This window comes from Bos grunniens, chromosome 10 (assembly GCF_055505025.1).
Source record: "Bos grunniens cultivar Pamir isolate PY7600 chromosome 10, Bosgru_T2T1.0, whole genome shotgun sequence".
In the NCBI taxonomy this organism is placed as follows: Eukaryota; Metazoa; Chordata; class Mammalia; order Artiodactyla; family Bovidae; genus Bos; species Bos grunniens.
The window spans coordinates 53,147,819-53,166,427 of NC_141174.1; the positions used below are offsets into that span (position 1 = coordinate 53,147,819).

Genomic DNA, 18,609 nt, shown 5'->3' on the forward strand with positions numbered 1-18,609 from the left:
AAATTCTCATCATATGAATTTACAACAGTACAGAATGAACTCAACCTATCCTTATGTTAATACTTCAGTGGGAGGAAACAGACTCATGCAGGAAAAAGTAGAGAACTTTTAAAAGCATAGTTAAAATCTTCAGCGAGATTCAAGAAAAGACAGCCATGAAACTGTAACAGGCTACTATTTTTTTTTAAGTATTCAGAGTTCCTAGAAATCGAAACAAGAACCAAAATAAAATGTAATCCAAATAGAAGTGATGAATATCAGAACTGACATGACTAAAGTTCCATATACAAAGCTAGAAGCTTGAGTTGAAGATTTTTTTTTGCAAAATGCAAAGCAAAAATAAAGGGATAAAAAGTTTAAAGAAAAATAAAGAGTCTCAGATAATAGTTTGAGCAACCCAAAATCTATCTAATAAGAGTCCTAAATAGAGATAACAGAAAAGATGAAGGGAAACAAATAATAAAGAAAATATTTTCCTAAAGTGAAGAAAGATTTAACTGTTTAGATAGAAAGGACATGGTAAATATTTTCTAGAAATATGGGAAGGACTCATAGTATAAATAAATTCTGGAGAAATTTGTGACATTTGACAATAGAAGGAGAACACTTAAAGCTTCTAGTACATACAAGTGTGTTTGGGGCAAGATTACTTACTAAAGAATGGTAGTTAAACTGGCATTGGACTTCTTATATGTTACATGGATGTTTGACAACAATGGGGAAAACGTCTTATAAACTAAGGGAAAATGACTGTTAAACTAAAGCGCTATATACTAATCAATAAATAACTCAAGTAGACTGAATAATGCCCCCACCCTCAATATCCACATCCTAATCCCTGGAAGCTATGGATGTTTCCTTATATGGCAAAAATAAAAATTAAAAACAAAACAAAACCTTTGTTGATGTGATTAAAGATCTTGGCACCAGGAGATTATCCTGGATGATACAGGTGGGCTCTAAATGCAGCTATATGTATCCTTATAAGAGGGAAGCAGAGGGAGATTTGAGCCTCTTTGACCAAGGAGGCAGAATAGGGAGACGTTTCATGAGCCAAAAATTCAGCAGCCACAAGAAGCTGGGACAGGCAAAGGAAAGATTCCCCTCTAGGGCCTCTGGAGGGAGTGCTATCCCACTGAGACAGTGACTTCAGCCCAGTGATGCAGACTGCAGACTTCTGGCCTCCAGAACTGTGAGGAAATCAATTTCTGTTGTTTTAAGCCACAGAGTTTGTGAAAACTTGTTGGAGCAGCCCTAAGAGACTGATACAGTGAGTGTACCCAAGAAGTACCCTGGAAATTTCAGCAGTACAGACAAGTGAGCACCTTGTCTACGACAGCTCAGAGGTACCAGAAAGACTAACAGTGTTTCAAAGTCAAGCAAGGACATAAACACCCCCAGATTCAAAGCAACTTAAAGCAAGTTTAATGTTATATCATTAACCTATATTAATAATCAGAAAAACTGGGGATAGATACAGATTTTAACCAACAGTAATTTATTCTTTAATTGGGAATATCCTATTTAAAACAACCTTCTCTACCCCCATATTTTAAAGCCATGTGATATCCACTCTAGCATCTAGGTCAGAATTATTCCAAAAAATCCTTTTTGCAGAGCCCTTCACTGTTTTAGTTTTTGTGTTTAGTGAAGAAGTGTAGTAGTCACATATCACAGAAGAAGTGCAGATCATAAATGTATTTCCAGTGTATTCAATTACCTTCCCTCCTGATACATTTAGAATTTTCCTTTCTTTATATAAATCCAATATATTAGTAGTGTCTTTTGCTCTTCTAAGGCACACACCTAGAGAGAACACACAATAAATGCTCCTTTAGAAAAAGGCATCATGACTTACATAGTAATGAATTTACCACAGGTGACACCACTGTATAATTCTGGCAATCAACTAACTCATCATTCCATAGCACTTCAGTGTGCTTGTAACAGACTCTTCCCCATCTTTACCAAATATCTCTCTACTTTGGTGAATTAATAGTGTTAGGGGAGCCAGAAAACAAGCAATAAGTTTTAAGTGAAGGTTAAGCATGTTTCCATCACTGTACTATGTACTACAGTATATATAAAAATAGTAAAAAAAAAAAAAAAAAGTTACTGCCCAGAGGAAATTCAGCAGCTGCTTGGAAAGAAAAAGTCCATACAACTGTTAGAAAAATATGTTAAAGGATGTCTGATGGGACTTCCCTAGTGGTTCAGTGCTTAGGAATTCTCCTTCTAAGGCAGGTCAGGGAACTAAGTTCCAACATGCCACGGAGCAACTAAGCCTGAGCACTAAAAATACACTGGAGCCCACGCACCACAACCAGGAAGTTCATGTACCGCAGCGAAAGATCCTGCGTGAAGCAACCAAGATCCTGCATCCAAGACTCGACACAGCCAAATAAATAGATAAATATTTTAAATAAAGAATGTCTGGTGAAATGCTAAAACCACTCTGATGCTTCATTTTACTTCATAGATAAATATAGCTAGAATACAAGGACTAACTCCAACCTCTTTCTGGATATAGAAGCTCCTTATTTTATTAGTTTTCCAGCTTGATGCCAATTTATGAATTTGTATAATACAAAATATGCCTGACATAAATATTGACTAGGACATGACTAAAGCACTCCCATTGGTTTGTGTGCCCTATACTCTACTTGGAGACAGGGCTTCTTGGAAAGTCAAGCTGTAATAGGAAGGATGCTAGGGAAGTAGAAAGTCAGTGGCAGAAGAATTATGTGGATGATATATAAAAGTTTAATGGTGTCAACCATGACAGTGCTTCCAAACAACTCTCTATGGATGGCTCACAGGATGTTACACAATCAAAGAAATTCACCTCTTAAGAAGTTGGACCCACCACCCCAGCCTGAGTAGGTATATCTAAATCAGTAAAGCTTTGTCCTCTCAAGCTCAGCTTGCCATAGGTGAGCATTCTAGGTAATGCAGGTGCTCTCAGGAGCTGACCTAGGGATCAAGCAACTCAGATAAAGTAATCTTAAAACACAGTCCCTAAGGAAGCATGCTGATTATAACGATAACAGTCAGAAACCATTTTTTTTTCTAGAAGCCTTTCCAAACCAGGTCTAAGTTACCTTCCCACCTGCTTGTTCCCAGGACAATTTAGCCTGCATGCCATGTTCCTCTAGAACATGGCATTATTTATTGACTATCTGGCTTGTTCACATCTGTGAGATATGGAAACTCACCAGTGGTTTACAAGACCATCAGTTTTAAATAACACATCCATCACAAACTAGAAAGGAGTGATCAACATTCCTTCAACTGCAATGCATTATACAAGGGTCAGCAAGTGGGAGTCATGGTTGGCAACAAAACTGGTGGCCTCAGGTAGCAAATCCATCCTTCCAGCTGTTCTGATCCATATGGGTTCAATGAACCACAGAGAGGGAGTGCAGTCTCTTCTTATCAGGAGTATCTGCTGTAACTCTTCCATCCAAAACCTATCATAAAACAACTGTAAGGTAAGCTGACAACCATTTATCTAAACTTCATCTGGTAGCCAAATGCTGATTAAGAGGAAAACATGTACATTAATGAGCAGACAGATGTGGCGAAGGAAATTAAGGTGCTCTTATTTTGAAGAAACCAAAGATTCTAAATGCAGGAAAAAATTTAAATAATTTAATCATTAAGTCAAAGCCAGATGGAAAGTCACTCATGCTATTTTTCCTGCTAAGCAAATTCCAGGGTTATCCCCAATAGTCCTGACTCTCAATTTGTTACAACATATAACTATTATGATAATATCCCACAACCTTTCAGTTATCAAAATTCAAGATTCTCTCTTCAATTTCTAGGGCCTGGATGTAGATTTCAAAATTATATACTTAGTGCCTTTTCTTTTTGAATCCCAGTTTAACTCTGTCCCAGATCAGCAACTTCCCTGGTGGCTCAGACGGTAAAGTGTCTGCCTACAATGTGGGAGACCGGGTTCAATCTCTGGGTCGGGAAGATCTCCTGGAGAAGGAAATGGCAACTCACTCCAGTATTCTTGCCTGGAAAATCCCATGGACGGAGGAGCCTGGTGGGCTACAGTCCATGGGGTCACAAAGAGTCGGACACAACTAAGCGATTTCACTCACTCACTCACTCACTCAGAGTTCCCACTAATATTTGACTTAAAGTTTATATAAAAATTTAAGGGACTTCTATGGGGGTCCAGTGGCTAAGATTCCACACTCCCAATGTTGGGCACCTGGGTTCCATCCCTGGACAGGGAACAAGATCCCAAGTGCTGCAACTAAGAGTTTGCATGCCACAACTAAAGATCCCATGTAAGGCAAATAAGTAAATAAATAAAACAAATATATTTTTTAATTTAAAATATAAGATGATAGAAAACCTGGAATGCTCCCTTAACATCTCTAACTTTTATTTTCTTTACCTGTAAAATGGGATCACAACAACTATACAACCCTGACACAGTGATTCTTAATCAGGAATGATTTCCACATCCCAGGGGACATGTGGCAATATCAGAAGCCATTTTTAGTTGTCACAACTTGAGAGAAAGGAGTGCTAATGGTTTCTAGTGGATAGAGGCAGGGATTTTAAGAATTTTATGAAGTACAAGGCAACCCCCACAACAAAGAAGAGTCCAGCCCAAAATGGCAATAAAGCTGAGGGTAAGACATTCTGCTTTAGTGTCATGGAGTTATCATAGAGATCAAAGCAGATGCTAAGTGAAAGACGTTATAAATGATGATAATATTCAGTCGGTTCAGTTGCTCAGTTGTGTTCCACTCTTTGCAACCCCATGGACTGCAGCACGCTAGGCTTCTCTGTCCATTTGTCCAGCTCCCAGAGCCTGCTCAAACTCTTGTCCACCGAGCTGGTGATGCCATCCAACCATCTCATTCTTTGTCGTCCCCTTCTCCTCCTGCCTTCAATCTTTCCCAGCATCAGGGTCTTTTCACATGAGTCAGCACTTCGCATGAGGTGGCCAAAGTACTGGAGTTTCAGCTTCAGCATCATTCCCTCCAAAGAAATCCCAGGGCTGATCTCCTTCAGAATGGACTGGTTGGATCTCCTTGCAGTCTAAGGGACTCTCAAGAGTCTTCTCCAACACCACAGTTCAAAAGCATCAATTCTTTGGCACTCAGCTTTCTTTATAGTCCAACTCTTACATCCATACGTGACTACTGGAAAAATTATAGCTTTGACTAGACAGACCTTTGTTGGCAAAGTTATGTCTCTGCTTTTTAATATGCTGTCTAGGTTTTTCATAACTTTTTTTCCTAGAAGCAAATGTCTTTTAATTTCATGGCTGCAGTCACCATCTGCAGTGATTTTGGAGCTCCAAAAAATAAAGTCTGTCACTGTTTCCTTTGTTTCCCTATCTATTTGCCATGAAGTGATGGGACTAGATGCCATGATCTTTGTTTTTTGAATGTTGAGTTTTAAGCCAGCTTTTTCACTCTCCTCTTTCAACTTCATCAAGAGGCTCTTTAGTTCTTCTTTGCTTTCTGCCATAAGGGTGGTGTCATCTGCATATCTGAGGTTATTGATATTTCTTCTGGCAATCTTGATTCCAGCTTGTGCTTCATCCAGCCCGGCATTTCACATGATATTCTCTGCATATAAGTTTAACAAGCAGGGTGACAATATACAGCCTTGACATACTCCTTTTCTGATTTGGAACAAGTCTGTTGTTCCATGTCCAGTTCTAACTGTTGCTTCCTGACCCACATACAGATTTCTCAAGAGGCAGGTAAGATGGTCTAGTATTCCCATCTGTTTAAGAATTTTCCACAGCTTGTTGTGATGTACACAGTCAAAGGCTTTGGCACAATAAATAGAGCAGAAGTAGATGTTTTTCTGGTATTCTCTTGCTTTTTCAATGATCCAACAGATGTCAGCAATTTAATCTCTGGTTCCTCTGACTTTTCTAAATCCTTTTCTTGAACTTGTGGAAGTTCACAGTTCATGCACTGTTGAAGCCTGGCTTGGAGAATTTTGAGCATTACTTTACTAGCATGTGAGATGAGTGTAATTGTATGGTAGTTTGAGCATTCTTTGGCATTGCCTTTCTTTGGGATTGGAATGAAAACTGACCTTTTCCAGTCCTGTGGCCACTGCTGAGTTTTCCGAATTTGTTGGCATATTGGGTATAGCACTTTAACAGCATCATCTTTTAGGATTTGAAATAACTCAGCTGAAATTCCATCACCTCCACTAGCTTTGCTGGTAGTGATGCTTCCTGGGGCCCATTTGACTTCACATTCCAGGATGTCTGGCTCTGGGTGAGTGATCACACCATCATGGTTATCTGGGTCGTGAAGATCTTTTTTGTATAGTTCTTCTGTGTATTCTTGCCACCTCTTCTTAATATCTTCTGCTTCTTTTAGGTCCATACCATTTCTGTCCTTTATTGTGCCCATTTTTGCATGAAATGTTCCCTTGGTATCTCTAATTTTCTTGAGAGATTTCTAGTCTTTTCCATTCTATTGTTTTCCTCTGTTTTTTTGCATTGATCACTGAGGAAGGCTTTCTTATCTCTCCTTGCTATTCTTGGGAATTCCGCATTCAGATTGGTATATTTTTCTTTTTCTCCTCTGCCTGTATCTTCTTTTCTCAGATATTTGTAAGGCCTCCTCAGATAACCATTTTGCCTTTTTGCACTCTTTTTCTCAGGGATGGTCTTGATCACTGCCTCCTGTACAATGTCATGAACCTCTGTCCATAGTTCTTCAGGCACTCTGTCAGAACTAATCTCTTGAGTCTATTTGTCACTTCCACTGTGCAATCGTAAGGGATTTGATACAGGTCATACCTAAATGGTCTAGTAGTTTTCCCTACTTTCTTTAATTGAAGTCTGAATTTGGCAATAAGGAGTTCATGATCCAAGCACAGTCAGCTCCCAGTCTTGTTTTTGCTGACTGTATAGAGCTTCTCCATCTTTGGCTGCAAAGAATATAATCAATTTGATTTCGGTATTCACCATCTGGTGTTGTCAATGTATAGAGTTGTCTCTTGTGTTGTTGGAAGAGAGTGTTTGCTATGACCAGTGTGTTCTCTTGGCAAAACTCTGTTAACCTTTGCCCTGCTTCATTTTGTACTCCAAGGTGAAACTTGCCTGTTACTCCAGGTATCTCTTGACTTCCTACTTTTGCATTCCAGTCCCCTGTGATGAATAGGACATCTTTTTGGGGTGTTAGTTTTAGAAGGTTTGAACTTCCCTGGTGGCTCAGACGGTAAAGTGTCTGCCTACAATGCGGGAGACCCGGGTTCGATCCCTGGGTTGGGAAGATCCCCAGGAGAAAGAAATGGCAACCCACTCCAGTATTCTTGCCTGGAAAATTCCATGGATGGAGGAGCCTGGTTGGCTACTGTCCATGGGGTTGCAAAAAGTCGGACATGACTGAGTGACTTCACTTAGAAGGTTTTGTAGGTCTTCATAGAACTGTTCAACTTCAGCTTCTTCAGCATTACTGGTTGGGGCATAGACTTGGATTACTGTGGTATTGAATAGCTTGCCTTGGAAACGAACAGAGATCATTGTGTCGTTTCTGAGATTGTACCCAAATACTGCATTTCGGACTCTTTTGTTGACTATGAGGGCTACTCCATTTCTTCTAAGGGATTCTTGCCCACAGTAGTAGATATAATGGTCATCTAAATTAAATACACCCATTTCAGTCCATTTTAGTTCACTGATTCCTAAAATGTTGATGTTCACCCTTGCCATCTTCTGTTTGACCACTTCTTATTTACCTTGATTCATGGACCTAACATTCCAGGTTCCTATGCAATATTGTTCTTCACAGCATCGGACTTTACTTCCATCACCAGTCACATCCACAACTGGGTGTTGTTTTCGCTTTGGCTCTGTCTCTTTAATCTTTCTGGAGTTATTTCTCCACTCTTCTCCAGTAGCCTATTGGGCACCTACCGACCTGGGGAGTTCATCTTTCAGTTTCATATCTTTTTGCCTTTTCATACTGTTCATGGGGTTCTCAAGGCAAGAATACTAAAGTGAAAATGTCAATAATGCTGAAGACAAGACATTCTGCTTTAGTGTCATGGAGTTATCATAGAGATCGAAGCAGATGCTCAGTGAAAGATGTTATAAATGATGATAATAATAATATATCTTAATTTTATCTTGTCCTTATTTTACAACACAAGTTAAATTCTCACTTATGAATCATAAAATAACTGTGAGAGACCAAAGGAAAAAAGTCATCAGTGAAAAGTATAAGCCTAGAATTGTGGTGATGCAGAGGCTGCCCTAATCACATCACTAAAGTCTTGGACATTGGCCTGTGTCATCAAGGTCATATTGCTCTCTCCACCCTCAACCTGGGTAGATTTCCCTCTGGCTCTTAATATGATCTGGGAGGTGGGTGGATGTGCCCTGAGGCAAGGTCAACTGGACTGGATTCATCTCTACTGGGCTGGGCAAGCAGAGTATAAAACATAGGCTAGCTGCTCAATCTTGAGTTGTCAGTTTCTCCAGAAAGGGGTCTCTTAGGATGAAAAGGTGTTGTGAAGTTATTCTGGGGTAGAAGTTAACTAGAAAGAGTACATAGCATAGAGGGACATGTAAGTGAGAGATAGGATGCACAAAACTGGCATTATCCCTACAGCAACTCCCCTTGGGAGTGGATCACATCATGGCCTTTTTGTTCTCAGATTCATTCCTCACCCTTCCCTGCTATGCTTTGGAGTCATGGGGGTGAAGGGAGTACAGGCAGCCTCTGCGCCCAGGTCAGCTGGTGTTCTGCAGGGTTTTCCACTAAGAAATGAAAGGCCCCAAAGAAGTGGGAAGCAAGAGTATTTCTCCCTTCTCTGCCTTTGGTGCCTCCCCAACAATGGTTGCTCTGCCCTCTTACAGTCAGTATCTTTTGTGGTTTCTGGTTCCATCAGGCCCTGAGCTGAGACATTACCGCTTCCTCCTTTCATCCCTTCAGTCTAAGGTGCGTGGATTCCTGCTGCTGCTAACTTTTGGTTACCTTCTGCATCCTCCTTTTAAGCTTCTTCTGGCACCTGTGAAAAAGGTTCCTGCAGTAAATTCCCTCTGATTTAAATAGAGTGCTTCCTCTTTCCCAGTTGGACTTTAAATGATATTTTCAGGGTAGAATGTTGGGCACAAAGGTGTGACACCTGGAGCTCACGTGATTACACAGGTATAACAAGGGCATGGCCACAACAGGAGGGAGAGGAAGCTGACATTTGCCTGCTCAGCACCCGCAGTGTGCTGGAAATTGTGCTGGGTATAGGAATTTGGTGCGAACAAAAACATATACCACTTCCAATCCCCAAAGAATAATAATATGAGTAACTAAAAAATTATTATATAATAGTGAGTTGCTCTAATTATTATTTTTTTAATTGAAGAATTCTGGCAACTGAAAACAGCACATGTTCTCCCATCGAAATAAGAGTTGAGGGACTTACCTGGTGGTCCAGTGGGTAAGATTCCATGCTCCCAATGCAGGACGGCCCAGATTTGATCCCTGGTCAGGGAATTAGATCCCATGTGCTGAAACTAAGAAGCCCGCATGCTGCAATGAAGGTCCAGCACAGCTAAATAAATTAAAAAAAAAAAAAGTGTTGAGCTGAAGAAGCTTAAGCCTAATAACATATTGGAGAAAGAAGTTATAACTCTCCAGGTTTATCATTTCTAATATGAATATCATTAAGCTGCTTTTCCAAACCCCTAAATAATAGCCAACCCAGCTACTTTCTGTTCCTTAGAGTGATGCTTGGGGAGCAATGTATTTTTTAAAAGATTCATTTCCAGTTTGAAGTCATATATCAGAGCTAAGAAAAATTAACAGACCTTGGATGAGAGGTGTCCTGGATGACCAAGTGATCTTGTTAGCCAACCAGTTACATAGGAATATTTATGTAGAGAAAAAGAATGCAGTTTTAAGACTGGTCTAATGATTCAAGACATGAAATACATTCATTCTGGGAGCTGTTTGAAGGATACAGTGAAACATAAATATAACTAAAAAACTAAATTGTTGAGCCAACTGAAGAGACTCAAAATGAAAGTCCACTCATATACATTTGCATGACCCCCCTTGAAATCAACAGGCACCACATGAATATCTAAGCACATTATATTCACATATTTTGCCCATTTCTGATTTAGAGTAATTTTTTTCTATAACAAGAATAGAATAGAATTTTGTAGATTAGTCACTATTTTTATCTGTTTGTTTCAATCTATTTACTAAATCCACAGTGGTCCTATTAAGGTTTAATTGCTTCTTCAAAAGGGATATTGAGGCACTCATAAAGTGAACTGTTCCCATATTGTCTTATAAACCAATGGCTGATTAAGAAATCCCCTTTTTTAGTTCTACACAATGTTACCCTTTCTGAAGATGCAAGAAAAATCAAATTTCCTCTGTATGATAACACCTTTGGGCTTAATCAGCACAAAACCTCTTCATTAAGACTTCTTTTCTAGATATATACACAACATATAATTCTTAGGAAAAGGAAAATAAAACCTTTGGTGTGGTACAGGTTTTGTTAAGAATGCAACTTCTTTAAACAGCAATAGTTAACATCAGGAGCTGGTTAGCAGTTGAATAATTACATTAAATATATTCACCTCAGTGAAGACTGTAAACAAAGAGATATTAAGTAATTTTTTCACAAGTACCCCTGCTGTGATACCAGCTGATCAAGTTTAATAACAACCAGCATTTCTACTAATTTTGCAAGAAAGATATGCTGGGGATAATTTCCTCTTCTAGAGTGAGTGTAAATAATCTATTTTGCAGCGAGTTTACAATGACACCATGTAGCATTACCACCAGCAATCAACTCAGGAATATAATTTTTAGAACTGTAGTATTTGCAAATTAAAGGACCAATGTTAATTTCAGTCAGTAAAGAAAATAAACTTGATTAGCAGAATGTATTAATACCAATCAGCTTTGCAGATATTAATGTTCCCTGCTATATCCCAAGGTGTCTGTCTGTCTCACTCTCTTTCTCGAGAGAACCCCAAAGGAAAACACTTTTCATTCTAATTGTATTATTTTAATATTCTTCTTGTAAACAATGCAATGTTTTTGCATGAAGGTAGAAATTCAGGTTGCTTTTTAAATAAGTCCCCAAGGAACTGGGGAATTAGAAAATCTAGTTTATTTTCTAATTGATAATGGAGAACACCAAAGGAATCACAGGCATTATGACATTATGATTTTCTTTTTATTGTTAAGTATACAGTTATATAAAAGGGGCAGACTCTGCTGTTATTCCTGTAAGTAATGTACAAACCCTGATATGCACTTATAACATGGCATAAACTAAATACACTGTAAATAAAATGAAACTAGAAATATACAAATTTTTCAAAGTTCAGCCCTTGGTATAGATATTTAATTATATTATTTTGACAGTTTAGAAGCAAAAATCAGGCCAGGAAGGCATAGGTCGTTCAACAGCCCAAAACATGGTAGTGACCAGCAAAATTCAAAAAAGAATAAAGAGTACTTATTAAATAATACAGTATTATAAGGAATCTAACCAGCCCTTGCTATAACTGCTTTGCACTTTCATAATCATGGTCATTATCTCTGCTGATGATGCCATGATTAATTATCAGGATATAAAAGAATACAACATAATAGAGAAATACATAATACAATAGAGGAATTACCAAGTTATGATGTCAACAAATGTGTCTGAAGGTAAAGATAATATGACAATAAGATATAATAGCTATTTTAGGAAAACTTACTCCTATTTAGGGCTAATGAAATATATATGGAAAAGTTTTTCTCTCTGCTAAGTGAGAATGAAAGTAATTATTTCAGCCAAGTACTTAACACATAAAAGGAAGGAAATATCTGAACACATTTAATTTAATATGTTTCTCATTCCTCAAACTCTTGACTCTAAAGTTAGTCTTCAAAAGCTCTGCAAAACATAAAACCTCAATTTATTACAAAGGATTAGGCTAATTCAAGAAAAGAAAATCACAAATGTTTACAGCCTATTTAGAGAGAGTTTACAAGAATAGAATTTTACCCCTAAGAGGTATTGAATGTTCTCTACTGAAGTGGGAAGAACACATTCTGATACCAGTCACACACAGATCTTCTTATTCTCATTGTGTGCTAAAATTTGATATTGATAAAAGACTAATCAACATTTTATGAAATCACTGTTTATCATTTAAAAATTTTTAAGTGATCAAATACTATCAATGGCCTTATAAATGGTCACATGTGTAATTCTTAAACTCCAACTGATAACTAAAGAGAAAAATATAATGAAAGTTTAAGTGAGTAGGAAGATAGGACATTTTCTTCAAGCATCTCAATACTATGTATTTCCTTACAATAACTTTATAAATCTTGATTTTTAAAACAATTTTGTATTGCAAAAAATAAGATTCTATAAGAAAAATAAAAGACTGATATTCTTCTTGCTCCAAGAATATTGAAAATTGGAGACTCTCAGTTGATCTCAAACTTAAGGAGACTTTGTAACTTTTCAAAATGGAAAAACAAAATATTTTAATTAGCTCTGTAGAAAAGGGGATATTCTACTCAACAAAATTCTCTCTTTCACAGTAAACTTTATTCTAAAGACAGACTTCAATTATCCCCATGAAAAAAATTACTGCTGTGAGAACTGTCTTCCCAATGTAAACAACTAGATATCCTTGCAAAAAATTATTGTTTCAGGAAGAGGAAGTCTTTGAGCAACAGAAAACAAATAAGGAGTATCCTTCCAGCTTACTGTCTAGAAGCAGTTTCTAGGCCACGACACAAGGAGAAAGAATCTAAACAACGTCCAGCAGCATTCCTGCACTAGGGTAACACAAACGGGAGTTTGGGAAAACATCTAGGTTATTTTAGATATCTAGATTTCACAGGCTAGATTACTGGAAATCTGCAAAGGAGTCTGTCTCCTGGAGACTCTAGCTGAGTAAAGGTATATTTAGGAAGCCAGGAAAAGAATTACTGGAAAACAGTAAGCAGAACAATTACTGGGGCTCACTCAGAGTTAGCAATTATTTCCTTTCTCACTAAGTAAAGTGGAGAAACCCTGTAATATAGAGAGCATCAAGCTGAGCTCTCTGAAGTGTCACACCTTAGTAGTGGAACTAAAAGAGCCCTGCTGCTGCTGCTGCTCCTAAGTCTCTCAGTCGTGTCCGACTCTGTGCGACCCCATAGACGGCAGCCCACCATGCTCCCCAGTCCCTGGGATTCTCCAGGCAAGAACACTGGAGTGGGTTGCCATTTCCTTCTCCAATGCATGAAAGTGAAAAGGGCAAGTGAAGTCGCTCAGTCGTGTCCGACTCTTAGCGACCCCATGGACTGCAGCCTACCAGGCTCCTCGGTCCATGGGATTTTCCAGGCAAGAGTACTGGAGTGGGGTGCCATTGCCTTCTTCAAAAGAGCCCTAGAGTAAATGAAAGCTGCTCTGAACCAGTCATAATAAGGTTTAAAATCAAGACTGAGAAGGACCAAACTGATTCAAATAACTTCATCCTGTCCCATACTCTTTCAAATGTCTTTCAGCACTCAACAACTTAAAATTTCCAATGACTGGCATCCTATCAAAAGTTACCTTACATTAAAAAAATAACCATAATTAGAATAAAAATTATTCAATAAAAACAGATCCAGGGAGGATATAAATGATTAATTATTTTAATCAATTACAATATAAAATTGTAAATTTTATATTACAATATAAAAGCTAAAAACAATATACAAATTACAATATTTGTATACAATATAAAAGCTAAAAACAACACCTCAAATGAAACTTCTAAACATGAAAAACATAACATCAGAAATGAAAAGGTACTAATATATTATTAATGGTACACAAGACACTACAGAAAAAATAATCAGGAACTTAAATATATTAATCCAAAATGAAGCTAAGGGGGGAAAAAATGACTGATAAAAATCAGTGATCTGTGAGACAACATCAAACAATTTAACAAATATAAAACTAGAGTACCAGAAGGAAGCAGGGGCAGGAACAAAAAAAAAAAAAAAAAAAGCATTCACTGAATAGTGGTGAAAATTTTTCTAAATGTGACTAAAATATAAACTCATAAATTCAACGAGCTCAGTGAAGTCCAATCAGAATAAACACACACATACAAAAGCATAACAGCACACAAACATCCAATTACTGAAACCAGTGATGAAATCTTAAAAGCAACCAGAGAGAAAACAAAAGAATCCGTAGAGGAACAAAAATGAGAACTATCGTAGATTTTTAATAAGAAATCATGCAAATTAGAAGACAATGGAACAAAAATTTTAATCCACTGAAAGAAAAAAAACTTGATACCCTAGAATTCTATACCTACTGAAAACATCACTCAAAATTTAAGTTAAAATAAGTATTTTCTTGGGCAAAAACGAATTGAGAGAATCTGTCACCAGCAGACCTGCACTACAACAAATGTTAAAGGAAGTTCTTCAAGAAGAAGGAAAATTGTTCCAGATAGACACAAAGTAATGAAAAGTAATGAGGTATATATTCAGGTAAGCATAAGATGTTTGTTCCCATTTTTAAATCTCCTTAACAATAATTGCCTGTTTTAAGCAAAAACAATAACAATGGATTGCAGGATTCGGGGCACATACAGAAATAAAATGTATTATAACATTAGTTCAAAATACAAGAGGAGGAAAATAGAAGTATATTGTTCATTTTACATGTGAAATAATACTTGCCAGTATACTTAGATAAATTGAAATCCTATATTTCAAAACCAAACACACACACACAAAGATATAAATCAAGAAATAGTATAGACAGTAAGCTCGGAGAAGGCAATGGCACCCCACTCCAGTACTCTTGCCTGGAAAATCCCATAGACGGAGGAGCCTGGTAGGCTGCAGTCCATGGGGTCGCTGAGAGTCGGACATGACTGAACGACTTCACTTTCACTTTTCACTTTCATGCGTTGGAGAAGGAAATGGCAACCCACTCCAGTGTTCTTGCCTGGAGAATCCCAGGGACGCGGGAGCCTGGTGGGTTGCCGTCTATGGGGTCCCACAGAGTTGGACACTACTGAAGCGATTTAGCAGCAGCACCAGCATAGACAGTAAGCTAATAGTAGAGATAAGGTGGAATCATAAAAACATTCAAAAAGAAGACAATAAAAGGGCTTCCCTGATAGCTCAGTTGGTAAAGAATCTGCCTGCAATGCAGGAGACCCCAGTTCAGTTCCTGGGTTGGGAAGATCTGCTGGCGAAGAAATAGGCTACCCACTCCAGTATTCTTGGGGTTCTCTTGTGGCTCAGCTGGTAAAGAACCCGCCTGCAATGTGGGTAGACCTGGGTTCAAGCCCTGCTTTGGGAAGATCGCCTGGAGAAGGGAACGGCATATAAACACTCAAAAAGCAGACAATAAAGAGGGAGAAAGGGAATAATGAACACATGGAACAAAGAAAAACAAAACAGAAACAAAAAAGCAAAGAGCAAGACGCTAACTTGCTGCTGCTGCTGCTGCTAAGTCGCTTCAGTCGTGTCCGACTCTGTGCGACCCCATAGATGGCAGCCCACCAGGCTCTCCCGTCCCTGGGATTCTCCAGGCAAGAACCCTGGAGTGGGTTGCCATTTCCTTCTCCAATGCAAGAAAGTGAAAAGGGAAAGTGAAGTCACTCAGTCGTGTCCGACTCTTAGCGACCCCATGGACTGCAGCCAATCAGGCTCCTCCGTCCATGGGGTTTTCCAGGCAAGAGTACTGGAGTGGGGTGCTATCGCCCAGCCATATAAATATAAATATAAATGGTCTAAATACTCCAATTAAAAGGCAGCAATTGTAAAATTAGATTAAAATGAAAGACAATTATATATTGTCTACAAGAAATCAATGACACAAATAGCTTAAAAAACAAAAGCTTGGGAAAAGATACCACACAAATTCTAATCGGAATAAAGCTAATGTGGCTATATTAACATCAAATAACATAGATTTCAAACAAGGAATAAGCAAGGGATAAAAATGGACATTTCATAGATGAAAGGATTAACTGATCAATAATGTACAATGATACTAATATATCAATATTTGCAAGTAAAACAGAAATTCAAAATACATGAAACCAAAGACTAAAAATACTAAAAGAAAAAAGAGACAAATCCACAATTTTAGTTAGAGACTTCAATACTCCTCCCTCAATAGCTCACAGAATGAATAAACAGAAAACCACAGTAAGAATACAGAAGACTTGAAGCACACTCTCTGTCAGTTTGACCTAATGGACGCTAATGGAACACTCCATTCAATAACAAAATAAATATTTTTTTCAAGTGTACTTGGAACATTCACCAGAATAAATCATATACCATGCTATTAAAAAGTCTCAGTAAATGTGGGGAATTCCAGGGGCAGTCCAGCGGTTAGGACTTGGTGCTTCTTCTGCTGAGAGCTCAGATTCAATCCCTAATTAGGGAACTAAGATCTCATAAGCAGTGCGGCATGGACAAAAAAAGAAAAAAAAGTCTCAGACATATAATAGGATTAAAAGCATATAAAGTATTGTTTCTGACCACTAAACTAGAAAGCAGTTTTTAAACCTGTAAATACCCAAATAATTAAAAATTAAATAACACCCTTCTAAATAACACATGAATCAAAGAAGAAATCATAAGGGAAGTGAAAATATTTTGAACTGAATGAAAATGAAAATATACCAAGGTTACAGATGAAGCTAAAGCAATCTTCAAAGTACATTGATAGCATTAAACACCTATATTAGGGGGGAAAAGGGTCTTAATTCAATAATATAAGTTTCCACCTTCAATTAAAAAAAGAAAATATTTTTAAATGAATTAAATATACTAGACGCTGGAGGAAGGAAATAATGAAATCAGAGCAGAAATCAGTGAAATAGAAAATAGAGAAACAACAGAGATCAATGAAAATAGAAGCTGATTCTTTGAAACTATCAATAAAATTGATAAACCTCTAACCAGACTGATCAAGAAAAAAGTGAGAGAAGACTAAAATAATAAGGAAATATTGTTGCTGTTATTCAGTGGCTCAGTTGTGTCCAATTCTTTGAGACTCCATAGACTGCAGCATGCCAGGCTTCCCTGTCCTTCACCATCTCCCGGAGTTTGCTCAAAAAATATTATGACTAGCTTTATTGTAACAAATTAATCAACTCAGGTGAAATGACAAATTTCTTTAAAGACACAAACTATCAAAGCCCCCTTATAGATTAACCTCAGTAGCATGGTACCCAATAAAGACACTTTTAGATAGCAACTGTTCCACACACACACACACACACACACACACACACAACCTCCAGACCCAGATGGCTTCACTGGTGAATTCTACCAAGCATTTAAGGAAGAAATAATATTAATCCTATGCAGACTCTTCCATAAAATATAAGAGAAGGGACTGTATTCCAGATCATCTTATGAGACCATCATTACTCTGATCCTCAAGCCAAAAAAAAAAAAGGTAAGAAAGCTACAAATTCCTTCATCAAATTGAATCTAGTGAGTATATTCACCATATTGATAGGAAAACTGCATGATCATCTCATAGATGCAAAGAATTTGATACAGTTTGTTATCCATTCATGATTTTTTAAAATAATTTTTATTTATTTATTTAATTTTGTTGCAATGGGTCTGTTACTGCACACGGGCTTTATCCAATTACAGCAAGTGGAGGCTACTCTCTGGTTGCAGTGTGCAGTCTTCTTATTGCAGTGGCTTCTCTTGTTGCAGAGCACCAGCTCTAGGGCACATGGGCTCAGCAGTTGCAGCTCCCAGGTTCGAGAGCACAGGCTCGATAGTTGAGCCACACAGGCTCACTTGCTCTGAGGCACATGGAATCCTCCCGGAGAAGGGATCAAACCCACGTTGCCTTCATTGGCAGCCTGATTCTTTACCACTGAGCCACCAGGGAAGCCCTCCACTCATGATTTTTTTAAAAGTCTCAGAAGACTAGAAATAGAAGTGAACTTCTTTAATTTCATAAAAAGCATCTTTGAAAAACCTACAACAAGTATCATACCTAATGGTGAAAAACTGAGTCTTTTCCCCATAAGATTAGGAACAAAATGAGGATGTTCACGCTCACATTTCAACATTTTATTGGAGGTCCTAGGTGATCTGGGGCAATAAGGAAAGAAAATGAAATAAAAATCATAGTGATTGGAAAGGAGGAAATAAAACTGCCTTAATTCATGGATGACATGATGGTATACATAGAAAAATCTAAGAAATCTGTATAAAAGCAACCAGTGGAGGAATCAACCTACCTGACTTCAGGCTCTACTACAAAGCCACAGTTATCAAGACAGTATGGTACTGGCACAAAGACAGAAATATTGATCAATGGAATAAAATAGAAAGCCCAGAGATAAATCCACGCACATATGGACACCTTATCTTCGACAAAGGAGGCAAGAATATACAATGGATTAAAGACAATCTCTTTAACAAGTGGTGCTGGGAAATCTGGTCAACCACTTGTAAAAGAATGAAACTGGACCACTTTCTAACACCATACACAAAAATAAACTCAAAATGGATTAAAGATCTAAACGTAAGACCAGAAACTATAAAACTCCTAGAGGAGAACATAGGCAAAACACTCTCTGAC

General features: G+C 37.8%; 1 long non-coding RNA gene across 1 annotated transcript in view; it reads right to left on the reverse strand.

Annotated features, from left to right (window-relative positions):
- Positions 1-1,483: 1,483 nt before the first annotated feature.
- LOC147364543 (uncharacterized) overlaps positions 1,484-18,609 on the reverse strand; it is a 227,960-nt gene continuing 210,834 nt past the window's right edge. The window contains exons 2-4 of the long non-coding RNA XR_015134654.1: positions 9,430-9,558; positions 8,865-9,018; positions 1,484-1,806 (exon numbers count right to left, since the gene is read on the reverse strand). This is a non-coding gene — a long non-coding RNA (uncharacterized LOC147364543). The remainder of the gene's footprint in view (positions 1,807-8,864; positions 9,019-9,429; positions 9,559-18,609) is intronic.